At 41.5% G+C, this 12,334-nt stretch overlaps 1 long non-coding RNA gene across 1 annotated transcript; it reads right to left on the minus strand.

Annotated features, from left to right (window-relative positions):
- Nucleotides 1-8,130: 8,130 nt before the first annotated feature.
- On the minus strand, nt 8,131-12,073 carry LOC134758260 (uncharacterized). Its single transcript, XR_010133247.1, has 2 exons — nt 11,943-12,073; nt 8,131-8,303 (listed from the first exon to the last, which is right to left on the minus strand). It is a non-coding gene; the product is annotated as an uncharacterized lncRNA (long non-coding RNA).
- Between the last annotated feature and the right edge of the window lie 261 nt (nt 12,074-12,334).

Genomic DNA, 12,334 nt, shown 5'->3' on the forward strand with positions numbered 1-12,334 from the left:
TGGATCAGGAGCACAGCAGACACCCTGCCGGATCTGGAGGATGGAAGTCAGCGGCGGGTCTGAGATGGCGGCAAACAGCAGTGGTGGATGGTGAGCGAAAGCTCAGCTTGAGCCATAACAAACATGGACCAGAACAGTGCAGTTGCAAGATTTAATAGAGTGAAATAGGGTGAAAAAAGAGCTCCCATACAAAGGGAGGGGATTCAAAGGAGGTTGCCTTTGCCGGCTCAAATGCCTGGGTTTATATCCAGATCATTGTCCCTCCTGCTGTGCTCTCAGGCAATAGATGATTGGCTGTTTCTTTACCTCCTGTTTTTGTCTAATTAGCATTTTAGTGAGCTCTCTTTACTATCTGATTGGTCAGGTGTGATCTAAGTTGCAAGCCCCATGTTTAAAGGTGGAAGAGGTCACCTTCCCAGCTAGGCTTAGGGATTCTTAGTCGGCCTAGGAAATCCAGCTACTCCTGTCTCTCACTATGAGCCTGTAAAATCAAGGCAAGCTAGTTATTTCCTAGATACAATGAGGGTACAGACATTGGGTAAATACAACCATTCCAAATGGGAGACATTGGCCAAAACAAAGGGGCTATGGGGCCCATGCAAGCCCAAAATCCAATGGGGCAGTCAAATCTTAAAGCTCCAAAATGAGCTCATTTGATTCCATGTTACACAGCCAGGTCACACTGATGCAAGTGATGGGTTCTTGTGGTCTTGGGTAACTCTGACCCTGTGGCTTTGAAGGGTACAGCCTCCCTCCCAGCTGCTTTCACAGGCTGGCATTGAGTGTCTGCAGCTTTTCCAGCTGCACGCTGCAAGCTGTCAGTGGATCTACCATTCTGGGGTCTGCAGGATGGTGGCCCTCTTCTCACAGCTCCACTAGGTGGTGCCCCATAGAGACTCTGTGTCGGGGCTCCAACCCTACATTTCCCTTCGGCACTGCCCTAGTAGAGGTTCTCCATGAGAGCCCCACCCCTGCAGCAAACTTCTACCTGGGCATGCAGGTATTTCCATAAATCCTCTGAAATCTAGGCAAAGGTTCTCAAACCTCAATTCTTGACTTCTGTGCATCTGCAGGCTCAACACCACATAGAAGCTGCCAAGGCTGCGGCTTCCACCCTCTGAAGCCCCAGCCTGAGCTCTACATTGGCCCCTTTCAGCCATAGATAGAGAGGCTGGGACACAGTGTACCAATTCCCTAGGCTGCACACAGCTCTGGGACCCTGGGCCCAGCCCATGAAAGCACTTTTTTTTTTTTTTTCCCTAGGCCTCCAGACCTGTGATGGGAGGAGCTGACGTGTTGACAGCTGACATGCCCTGGTGACATTTTCTCCATTGTCTTGGGGATTAACATTTGGTTTCTCGTTACTTGTGCAAATTTCTGCAGGCTGCTTGAATTTCTCCTCAGAAAATGGGATTATCTTTTCTATCACATCATCAGGCTGCAAATTTTTCAAACATATATGCTCTTTTTCCCTTTTAAAAATGAATGCTTTTAACAGCACCCAAAGCACATCTTGCATGCTTTGCTGCTTAGAAATGTCTTATGCCAGATACTCTAAATCATCTCTCTCAAGTTCAAAGTTCCACAAGTCTGTAGGGGAGGGGCAAAATGCCCCCAGTCTCTTTGCTAAAACATAGCAAGAGTCATCTTCACTCCAGTTCCCAACAAGTTGCTCATCTCTATCTGAGACCACCTCAGCCTGGACCTTATTTTCCATATTGCTATCAGCGTTTTGGGCAAAGCCATTTAACAAGTCTCTAGGAAGTTCCAGACTTTCCAACATTTTCCCGTCTTCTTCTGAGCCCTCCAAATTGTTACAACCTCTACCCTTTATCCAGTTCCAAAGTCACTTCCACATTTTTGGGTATCTTTTCAACAATGCACCACTCTACTGGTACCAATTTACTGTTTTAGTCTGTTTTCAAGTTGCTGATAAAGACATACCCAAGACCGGGCAATTTTAAAAAGAAAGAGGTGTAATTGGATTTTCAGTTCCACGTGGCTGGAGAAGCCTCACAATCATGGCAGAAGGCAAGAAGCAGCAAGTCCCATCTTACATGAATGGCAGCAGGCAAAGAGAGAATGAGGGAGAGGCAAATGCAGAAACCCCTGATAAAACTATCAGATCTTGTGAGACTTATTCAGTACCACAAGAACAGTATGGGGGAAAGTGCCCCCATGATTTAGTGATCTCACACTGGGTCCCTACCTCTGAAATCACATGGGAATTATGGCAACACAATTAAAGATGAGATTTGGGTGGGGACACAGAGCCAAATCATGTAAGTAATATACACAAAATAGTTCTTCAAAGTATTTAGTTTTATCTGATAAGTGATAGCCATCATTCATTCAATGCAAAAATTGTACCTTTCCTCCCTTAACAAATACTACCCATATCAGAAACAAAAAATGTATGGTAGTTTCCCAATTTATTTCTTTTATTGTTATGATTATAAATAAACCAAACTGGCAAAAAGGACAATAACATGTTAGAAATATGATAGGTAACAAAGTTTTCTGAGAAACCATGTTTACCATATGTTTCATTAACATCTTTCTGGTAATCTAATATCTCCTTTTGATACATAAAGATTGAACATCTTCCCCATGGGAAGACTAAGGGCTGATGCCTCAAACAAGCCTTGTTTTAATTGGTCAAAGGCCCTTTTAGCTTCTGGTTTCCAAATTAGGGAGTGGGTTTTAGCTGCCTGAGTTTCGTTTATTAGGTGATGTAAGAGACAAGCTATTTCACCATACCTGGATATCCATATCCATAAGCTGTAGAACCCTGTAATGCCCAAGAATCCCCTCAGTTGTTTGAGGGCTTTGGGGAGGAGAAAGGAGGACTCAGGCTTGAACATTTCTTTGCTTAGTCTCCTGGTCCCCTCTGACAAGACTAGGCCTAGGTTCTTCACTGAAGGCTGACAGAGCTGAGTATTAGATTTGAGACCTTATTTCCTCTGTTAGCTGCAAAATTAAGAAGAACCCTACTGTGCTCCTGAGAGACTTCCTCAGTTGGGGCACAAAGGAGAATGTCATCTACACATTGTAAAACTACACTGAGGATAAAGGAACTCAGAGAGATCTTTTGACAATGCCTGCCCAAACAAGTGGGGGCTATCTCAGAATCCCTGAAGTAACACCATCCAGGTTAGCTGGGTGGTCTAGTTGAAGGGATCCACTAATGCAAACAAATACCAGGAGTCTGGTGTAACAGTATTCAAAATAAGGCATCCTTTCAGTCCAGGACTGTGAATGATTTTAGTTCCCTCGTGTATTTGAGTTAACAGGGTATAGGGACTGGGAACTGCCAGGTGTATTGGAACCACAGCCTCATTAAGGAGGCAGAAGTCCTAGACCAGTCTCCAGTCCTCATTGGGTTTTTGTACCCCCAATATCGGGGTATTATAAGGGCTGTTGCAGGATTCAAGGAGGCCCTGCATCCTCAAGTTATCGATGCTAGCTCCTAGCCCTTTCTTAACTTCTGGTTTTAGGGGATATGTTTCTGTTTAGCTAAGGAGGTAGGATCCTTAAGATGGACCCAAACTGGTATAATGATTGTGGCTCAGCCAATTTTCCCTGAAGTTGCCCAAACTTCTGGGTTAATATTGGTCTCCACTAGAGGGAAACAAAGAGTCATTCCTGAAGCCAAAAAGATGGTGGTTCCTACATGAGCTAAGATATCTCTGCATAGCAAAGGAGTCGGGCTTTTGGGCATGATTAAAAAGGTGTGAGTAAACCAGAGGTCTCCTCAACTACAACTAAGGGGTTGGAAAAATTTCAGATTAAAGGCTTTCCGGAGATGCCCTGCATGTTCATGCTGAGAGAAGTGGGGGGCCCAGATTGTAGAAGTGAACTGAAAGGCCTGCTCCAGTGTCCAGGAGGAGGTCCACATTCCTCCCTTCAACTTCCAGAATCACCTGGGGCTCCTGGATGGTAATGGTGGTCTGAACCACCAGATCCAGGGAGAGGAGCCCTGGGACCCATCAGTTCTGCTGGGCAGTTTGGGAGACTGGCTCTGGACCCAGTGGCCTGCATCTCCAGGGACAGTCCACCCTCCAGTGGTCCTATCACAAATTGGACAAGTTAAAGGCGGCTTCCTCATGTGGCCTGTGCAGTGCTTCCTAAAGTGCCCTGGCTTGCCACTTTGTAGCAGTTAACACGTGCATCTCAGGGATTCTGGGGTTTGTAAGCCTGCAAGCCAGCCATTAGAGCCTCTTCCTTTTTCTTCTGTCTCCCCTCTCTCTCAGGCTTCCTTCTAATCCTTATTGTAAAAGACTGAGGTGGCTACTTTCAGGAGGTTCTACAAAGCACTATCTGGTCCTATGACTTGCTTCTGCAGCTTCCTCCTGATATCCAGGTTTCCCTGAGTAATAAAAGTATCCTTTAGGATTAGTTGTCCCTCAACTGAATCCAGAGGTAGAAAGCTGTGGTTTGCCAAAGCCCTTCTTAGCCTTCCCAAGGAGGCCATGGTGTTCTCATCTGATCCCCAGTCTATCATGGATAGTTTGGAATAATTGAGAGACTTAGTTCTAGTCCTTTGTATGCACTCTAGTATGTACACCTGAAAGTGTTTTCTTTTCCATTCTCCCATTTTATCATTGGGGTCTCATTTAGGGTGTCCTTCAATGGTACTGCTATTCTTCCAACTGGATAAGGCCCATTTCCTTTCCTGGCACAATATGATATATAAAGCTCATCTCCAAAATTTTCTGCTGCTTGCAGGGCGGCCTGCTTTAGCAGTAGTCAGGGTTTGATTCAAAAGTAACATAACATCCTTCCAGGAGATTCAAACACCTATGTTGAACTCTGTAAAGCCTCTATATACATGTCAGGGTCAGCATGTTACAGCTCTCTCATTCCCACCACCTGCAGCACAGCAAATGGTGAAGGGGTATGTTTCAGCCTATTTGTGTTACAGCTCATTTAGTAATTCCATCCTGCTCCAGCCCATGTCTCCTGGGCTGGCCTGGCCCTGCTGCTGCTTCTGTTCATGTGAGGTGGCCACCCAATGCTAGCAGAGGACGGGAGGGCTATGGTGTTACAGCTCTGGCTCAGAGAAGTCCAATGTCTGCACCTCCAGAAAGGTTGCCACTCTTCACTCCCACAGTCCAGTGAATGGGAGCATGTCACCGCCCGCAGCTCAGTGAGCTGGCCAGGAAAATGTTACAGCCTTTTTCATGCCCTCCTTTCAGCAGCTCCCAAGTTCTTGTCCCACGTCCAGGAAACAGAAAGTAATACAAACTAGTGGAGGGTTAGCAAGGCAGAGAAGAACTTCATTTAGCAATAGAACAGTTCTCAGTGGAGAGAAGACCTGAAGTGGGTAGGTCCTATCAGCAGGCAGGTAGTCCCAACATGTGTCTGAGTGTGGCTGAGTCCAGGGTTTTTATGGGCTCAGAATGGAGGATGTGGATGCCGATTGGTCAATGAGTGGGCCCAGAAAATGCACCATTCAACTGGCCAAAAGGCATCAGGGAAGTTCTCACTCCAGGTCGTGGACTCCATGTCTGACAGCATCCTACTTGTATATGAGATGAAACTCAGTGGTGAATGTTAAAAATGTATTCAATTAATATGTGCAACTATTATACATCAATAAAAAATAGATGTTAAATGAAAAAATATGAATGGTATAAAATAATTAGGAATTAAACAAGTCTGATTTGAGTAATTATTCTAATACAGGTTGAGCATTCTTAATCTGAAAATCTGAAATCTGAAGTGCTCCAAAATCAAAAACTTTTTGAGTGCTGACATGAAAATACAAGTGGAAAATTCCACACCTGACCTCATATGATGAATTCCAATCAAAATGTGGTTGAACAACACCATATGCAACACCGTTTATTCAGTGTCCCTAGTAGAAAGAACACCTTCCCATCCCCCTTCTTTTGCAATATATCTTCTCTGCACATACCCAGACTCCCCTATGTGAGCCCACAGAGTATAATAACATGACACATGTGCAGGCTCGACGTGCCATTGGTGCATTTTCCATAATGCCTCACATGTGTCCAAGACCTACATGCACTATTCACTGTGTTTTGTTTTTTCTGTTTCTCTGCTCTGGGGTATAAAGGTATTGTTGAAAATGTCAAAACGGGCTGCAGATACCCCTATGGGTAACAGTGATAAAGAAAAAAAGGAAGCATTTTTGTTTATCTACATCACGGAAAGTCAAGCTGTTGAAGAAACTGAACAGTAGTGTAAGCATGAAACATCTCACAGAAAAGTATAATGTGGGAATGACCACCATATATGACCTGAAGAAACAGAGGATAAACTGTTGAATTTCTTTGCTAAAAGTGATGAACAGAAGTCAGTGAAAAATAGAAAAACACTGCATAAAACTAAAACTGGAGATCTTGAGAGTGTATTGAAAGAATGAATTGGTCAGCATCACAGTGGACACCAGCACTTAATGGTATGCTGATTATAAAACAAGAAAATATCTAATTGAAGAGAAATTCGAATATTCATCAGACTGGTTGAAGAAATGTAAGAAAAAACATGGCGTTAAATTTTGAAAGATTTGGGGTAATAAAACATCTACTGATCCTGAAGCAGCAGAGAAATTCATTGATGAGTTTGCTAAGGTCATCACTGATGAAAATCTGACACTAGAACAAGTCAATAAAACTGATGAAACACCACTTTTTTGGTGTTATTGTCTCAGAAAGATACTGATTACAGCTGATGAGAAAAAGCCAACAGAAATGAAGAATGCCCAAAATAGAATAACTATGCTGGGATGTGCTAATGCAACAGGCATGGATGAGGGTAAACGTGCTGTGATAGGCAAAAGCTTGGGTCTTCAAAATTTTCAGAGAATAAGTTTCTTTTTTTGTTTTTTACACCTCCTGGGTTCAAGCGATTCTCCTGCCTCAGCCTCCCAAGTAGCTGGGATTATAGGTGTGCACCATGCCCAGTTAATTTTTGTGTTCTTAGTAGTGATGGGGTTTCACCATGTTGGTCAGGCTGGTCTTGAACTCCTGACCTCAGGTGATCCACCCACCTCGGCCTCCCAAAGTGCTGAGATTACAGGCATGAGCCAAGGCGCCCAGCCAAGTTTCTTAACAGTCCATTGTTATGCTAACACAAAGGAAAGATCACTAGAGAAATTTTGTCTGATTAGTTTCACAAACATTTGATAACAGTCTTGTGCTCACTGCAGGAAAGTTAGATTAAATGACAACTCTAAGGTTCTGTTATTACTTCTCATCAAAAATAATGTTTATGCCATGCACCTTCTTTCAAATGTGACTTCATTAATTCAGCCATGTGACCAGGGTATCATTAGATCGATTAAATAAGGAAACACTTTCTTGAACAACATGATAGCATCAGTGAACAGAGGCATGGTGTGGAAAGTTTTTGAAAATTTTCTTTTTTTTTTTTTTGAGACAGAGTCTAGCTCTGTCACCCAGGCTGAAGTGCCATGGCATGATCTTGGCTCACTGCAACCACCGCCTCCCAGGTTCAAGCAATTCTCCTGCCTCAGCCTCCCGAGTAGCTGGGATTACAGACGCCCACCACCACGCCCAGTTAATTTTTGTATTTTTAGTTGAAACTGGGTATCACCATATTGACCAGGCTGGACTGGAACTCCTGACCTTGTGATCTGCCCACCTTGGCCTCCCAAAGTGCTGGGATTATAGGTGTAAGCCACCACTCCTGGCCTTGGAATGATTTTAACAAGACAAATGTGATATATTCTGTTAGCAATGCTTAGAACACAGTGATTAAAAACACAATTGTTCATGTCTTGCTCAACCTCTGACCTGTGACTAAATTCAGTGATAATTATGAAAAAGATAGTGACTTTTTAGGATTTCATACATCAAGTGAGAGTAAAATGATGTCTGACCTTTTATATATGCAAAAAATATAGCTTCAGAATCCATCAATAAGCTTGAAGATGTGGATATCAAAAAATTTTTTAACATTAGAAATTAAGCTCCAGTGGTTTATTCATTGACTAATCAAAAATAGTCAAAATGATTATGAATCAAGGTGATCATGATAATAGCCATGATGAAGACAATGATGTTAAAACCGCGGTAAAAGTATAAATGATGTCAAAACGTATAATGGGCTCCTTAAGAAATAGAGCTGCATGCATTCATATCAAAACAAAAATATGTCCATTTATAAATCAAAGAGAGACTTCTAAGGAAAACTTATTAATGAGGCAGATGATTCTGGAAGAAATATTTTAAAAAGCCATCCAGGAGAACGGATCCTCATGCCTAGAAGACTCACTTTCTGGTCCCTCGACTTCATCTGATGTTTTTTCTCACCTAAAAAATCAAAATAATATATAATGTACATAAATCTTTTAAATTAAAACACTGCATTGTACATAGGAACTAAAAGCCTGGCTTTTTTGTTGTTGCTATTAACAGCTGATCTAAGTATTCTGGTGATGCTGCTGTGTTGCTTAGCTACCCGGAAGACAAATTTTCACTTTATTAATTGTATGCCATTTTTTTAACTTTTAATTACTTATCTGTAAATAAGTATATGAAAATGATCGCTCATGAATAGCACGTAAGTTCACAGTCAGGAATGATGTTGATGCTTAAAAAAACCACAGATTGTCTACATTGGTGGTGAATATAGTGAAACCTTTGCTCTCTGATGGTTCTATGTACACAAACTTTATTTCATGCACACAATTACTAAAACTTTTATATAAAATTACCTCTAGGCTATATGCATAAGAAATATAAATGAGCTTTATATTTAGGCTTAGATCTCACCTCTAAGATATCTCATTATGTACATGAAAATATTCTGAAAACCAAAAAATCTGAAATACAAAACACTTCTGGTCTCAAGCATTTCAGGTAAAGGATACTCAAACTGTACCATTAAAAACAAATATAACATTAATTTGTTGTACACTTGGAGTGATGTAGCCTATATTCTACCTACAGTGAACATTTTAGCCATATATAAGATATCAAAAATGTATTTCTTGAAATTATTATTTAAATTATAGAGGCAAGTGTATTTTACTTTGGATGAAACAGGGAGATTTATCTTTATTATCTTAAATAGGCTTTTCCTAGTTTTGTAATTTCAACTTTTTTCTAAAGTTATTTATGAGTAATTCACTGTGTTTATGCATTTAAAAATCTTTGACTTATAGAATCTTGGCTTCCTGGAATTTCTATTTTTTTTTTTTTTTTTTTTTTGAGAAAGAGTCTTGTGCTGTTGCCTAGGCTGGAGTGCAGTGGCTCAATCTCGGCTCACTGCAAGCTCCACCTCCCAGGTTCACACCATTCTCCTGCCTCAGCCTCCCAAGTAGCTGGGACTACAGGCACCCGCCACCATACCTGGCTAATTTTTTGTAGTTTTTTAGTAGAGATGGGGTTTCAGTGTTAGCCAGGATGGTCTCTATCTCCTGACCTCGTGATCTGCTCGCCTCAGCCTCCCAAAGTGCTGGGATTACAGGAGTGAGCCACTGCACCCGGCCCTATTTTTTTTTACTGACCATATTTTAGAAGTTTTATTTTTCTTCTGCAATTCTGGTAGGCCTTTCCTAATTAGCTGTATCAGAAATCATAGTAAACCTATAATATGGAAAGAAGATAAAAATATTAACTAACTGTTGTGAGAAGTCAGGGACCCCAAACAGAGGGACCGGCTGAAGCCATGGCAGAAGAACGTGGATTGTGAAGATTTTATGGACATTTATTAGTTCCCCAAATTAATGCTTTTGTAATTTCTTATGACTGTCTTTACTGCAATCTCTAAACATAAATTGTAAAGATTTCATGGACACTTATCACTTCCCCAATCAAAACCCTTGTGATTTCCTATGTCTGTCTTTCCTTTAATCTCTTAATCCTGTCAGCCGAGGAGGATGTATGTTGACTCAGGACCATGGGATAATTGCATTAACTGCACAAATTGTAGAGCACGTGTGTTTAAACAATATGAAATCTGGGCACCTTGAAAAAAGAACAAGATAACAGCAATGTTTAGGAAACAAGAGAGATAACCTTAAACTCTGACCGCCAGTGAGCCGGGCAGAACAGAGCCATATTTCTCTTCTTTCAAAAGCAAATGGGAGAAGTATCGCTGAATTCTTTTTCTCAGCATGGAACGTCCCTGAGAAAGAGAATAAGCGCCTGGAGGTATCAGCTTATAAACAGCCCCCCTGGGCGTGGCCTGTCTCTTATGGTTGAGACTGCAGGGGTGAAATAGACTCCAGTCTCCCATAGTGCTCCCAGGCTTATTAGGAAGAGGAAATTCCCGCCTAATAAATTTTGGTCAAACCGGTTGATCTCAAAACCCTGTCTCCTGATAAGATGTTATCAATGACAATGGTGCCCGAAACTTCATTAGCAATTTTAATTTTGCCTCGGTCCTGTGGTTCTGTGATCTCACCCTGCCTCCACTTGCCTTGTGATAGTCTATTACCCTGTTAAGTACCTGATGTCTGTGATGCACACCTATTTGCACACTCCCTCCCCTTTTGAAACTCCCTAATAAAAACTTGCTGATTTTTGTAGCTTGTGGGGCATCATGAATCCTAACAATGTGTGATGTCTCCCCCGGACACCCAGCTTTAAAATTTCTCTCTTTTGTACTCTGTCCCTTTATTTATCAAGCTGGCTGACACTTAGGGAAATAGAAAAGAACCTACATGATTATCGGGGTAGGTCCCCCGATAAATAACTGATAATTAGAACAAAATATGCTCTGTTTTAAAAATACTTAGGAACTATTTGTTTTATATGGCTGCTATAAAAATTATCATAAATTAGTGGCTTAAAACAGCAGAAATCTATTATGTTACAGTCTGGAGGCCAGAGTCTGAAATCAAGGTGTTGGCAGGTTTGTGCTCTTTTGAGCAGCTCCAGGGAGAATCTTTCCCATTCCTCCCTCCTAGCTTAGCTTCTGGTGACTACCTTCAATTCTTGGCATTCGTTGTCTCATAGCTCCACCACGCCAATCACTACCCTCTTTATATAATCTTCTCCTCTATGTCTTCTCTTCTTCCTGTCTTAAATTTCTCTCTGCCTTCTCTTACAAGGACTCCTATCATATTTTGGTCCACCTGGATAATCCATTATTGTCTCAACTCAACATCCTTAACTTAATCACGTCTGCAGAGAATGCTTTTCCAAATAAGAAAACTCACAGGTTTAGGTGATTTGACAGAGATATCTTATAGGAAACCGTTTTTTTCTGCCTACCACAGGGAGTAATCTTCAATTGTGTGACATTAATTAATGTCATCCTCCCAAATTAAGGGCTTGTAAGGTAGATGGATGTGCTTTAGTCAAGAATAGGCCAAGGTAAACATCCTGCATGACTCAGTGGGATTGGAGTGCAGGTGCACAATTCTATGCATTATATAATCACAGCTATGTAGTCATAACATGGGGAGGATCCTCACTTGGCTTGGAGCCACTATTGTTTGTAAAAGGTATAACTACCCTGCTGATACTGTACATGCTGCATGCGCCCAGAGAGAAAAAGTTAATCTGCTGACCGTGTGAGTGAGAGCTATCCATCCTGCAGATGGACAGTGGGGAGCCAATAGCCAGCAAGTGTGCCAGGGAATGCAACTTTAAGTGTGGGAGCAGCAGGCGCTGCAGAGCTGGCTGCTAAGAGAGGCTGCAGTTGGAGCAGGCAGCCAAGATAAAGATGGACAGTTTGAGAGAGTTGCTGAATAAAACCATATTTCACCTGCCTACAGCCCCCCGCTGAGTGTTCTTTCAGCTATTTGCCACCCATCCATCCACTCCCCCAGACCTCAGCAGTGGCTGGAACCTTGATACTTGGCATGACAGCACTGAATACACTTCAACTACCACTGGAAGAGTGGTAATTATTTTTTACTATTTGGGGAAACAACTGAAGCTGCAGGCCACTAAGGAGCTTATTTCACTGATAAGTTACTGTCCTAGACAATTAAGTACCTGCAATACAGACTGCAGAGAGCCCCTTCACTGCCAGATGGCTCCTTAATGTTCAAGCAACATGGTGAAAAATGAAAATAGAAGACCTTCTTTGGAGGCAAGTTGTTTCCAAGATACTTTTTGTTCCTGTTCTTAATGACTTTTGTCTTCACAAGTTTTCCTTTTTAGACCAACAACAACAACAAAAAAGAATTAAAAGCTTTTCTACAAACTTAGCATGCCTTTAAAAATAAATTATGAAACTATTAAGTTTAGCATTTATACTTGGGAACAGATATTAACATTGTTTTTAAATATGTTTTAAAATATTTGAAAATTCTAAAAATAAGTTATATGAGTTGAATTAAGCAGCTATATATAAATGTTTAACATTTATAAATAATATCTTGATA

The sequence above is a fragment of the Gorilla gorilla genome, chromosome 3 (genome assembly GCF_029281585.2).
Source record: "Gorilla gorilla gorilla isolate KB3781 chromosome 3, NHGRI_mGorGor1-v2.1_pri, whole genome shotgun sequence".
In the NCBI taxonomy this organism is placed as follows: Eukaryota; Metazoa; Chordata; class Mammalia; order Primates; family Hominidae; genus Gorilla; species Gorilla gorilla.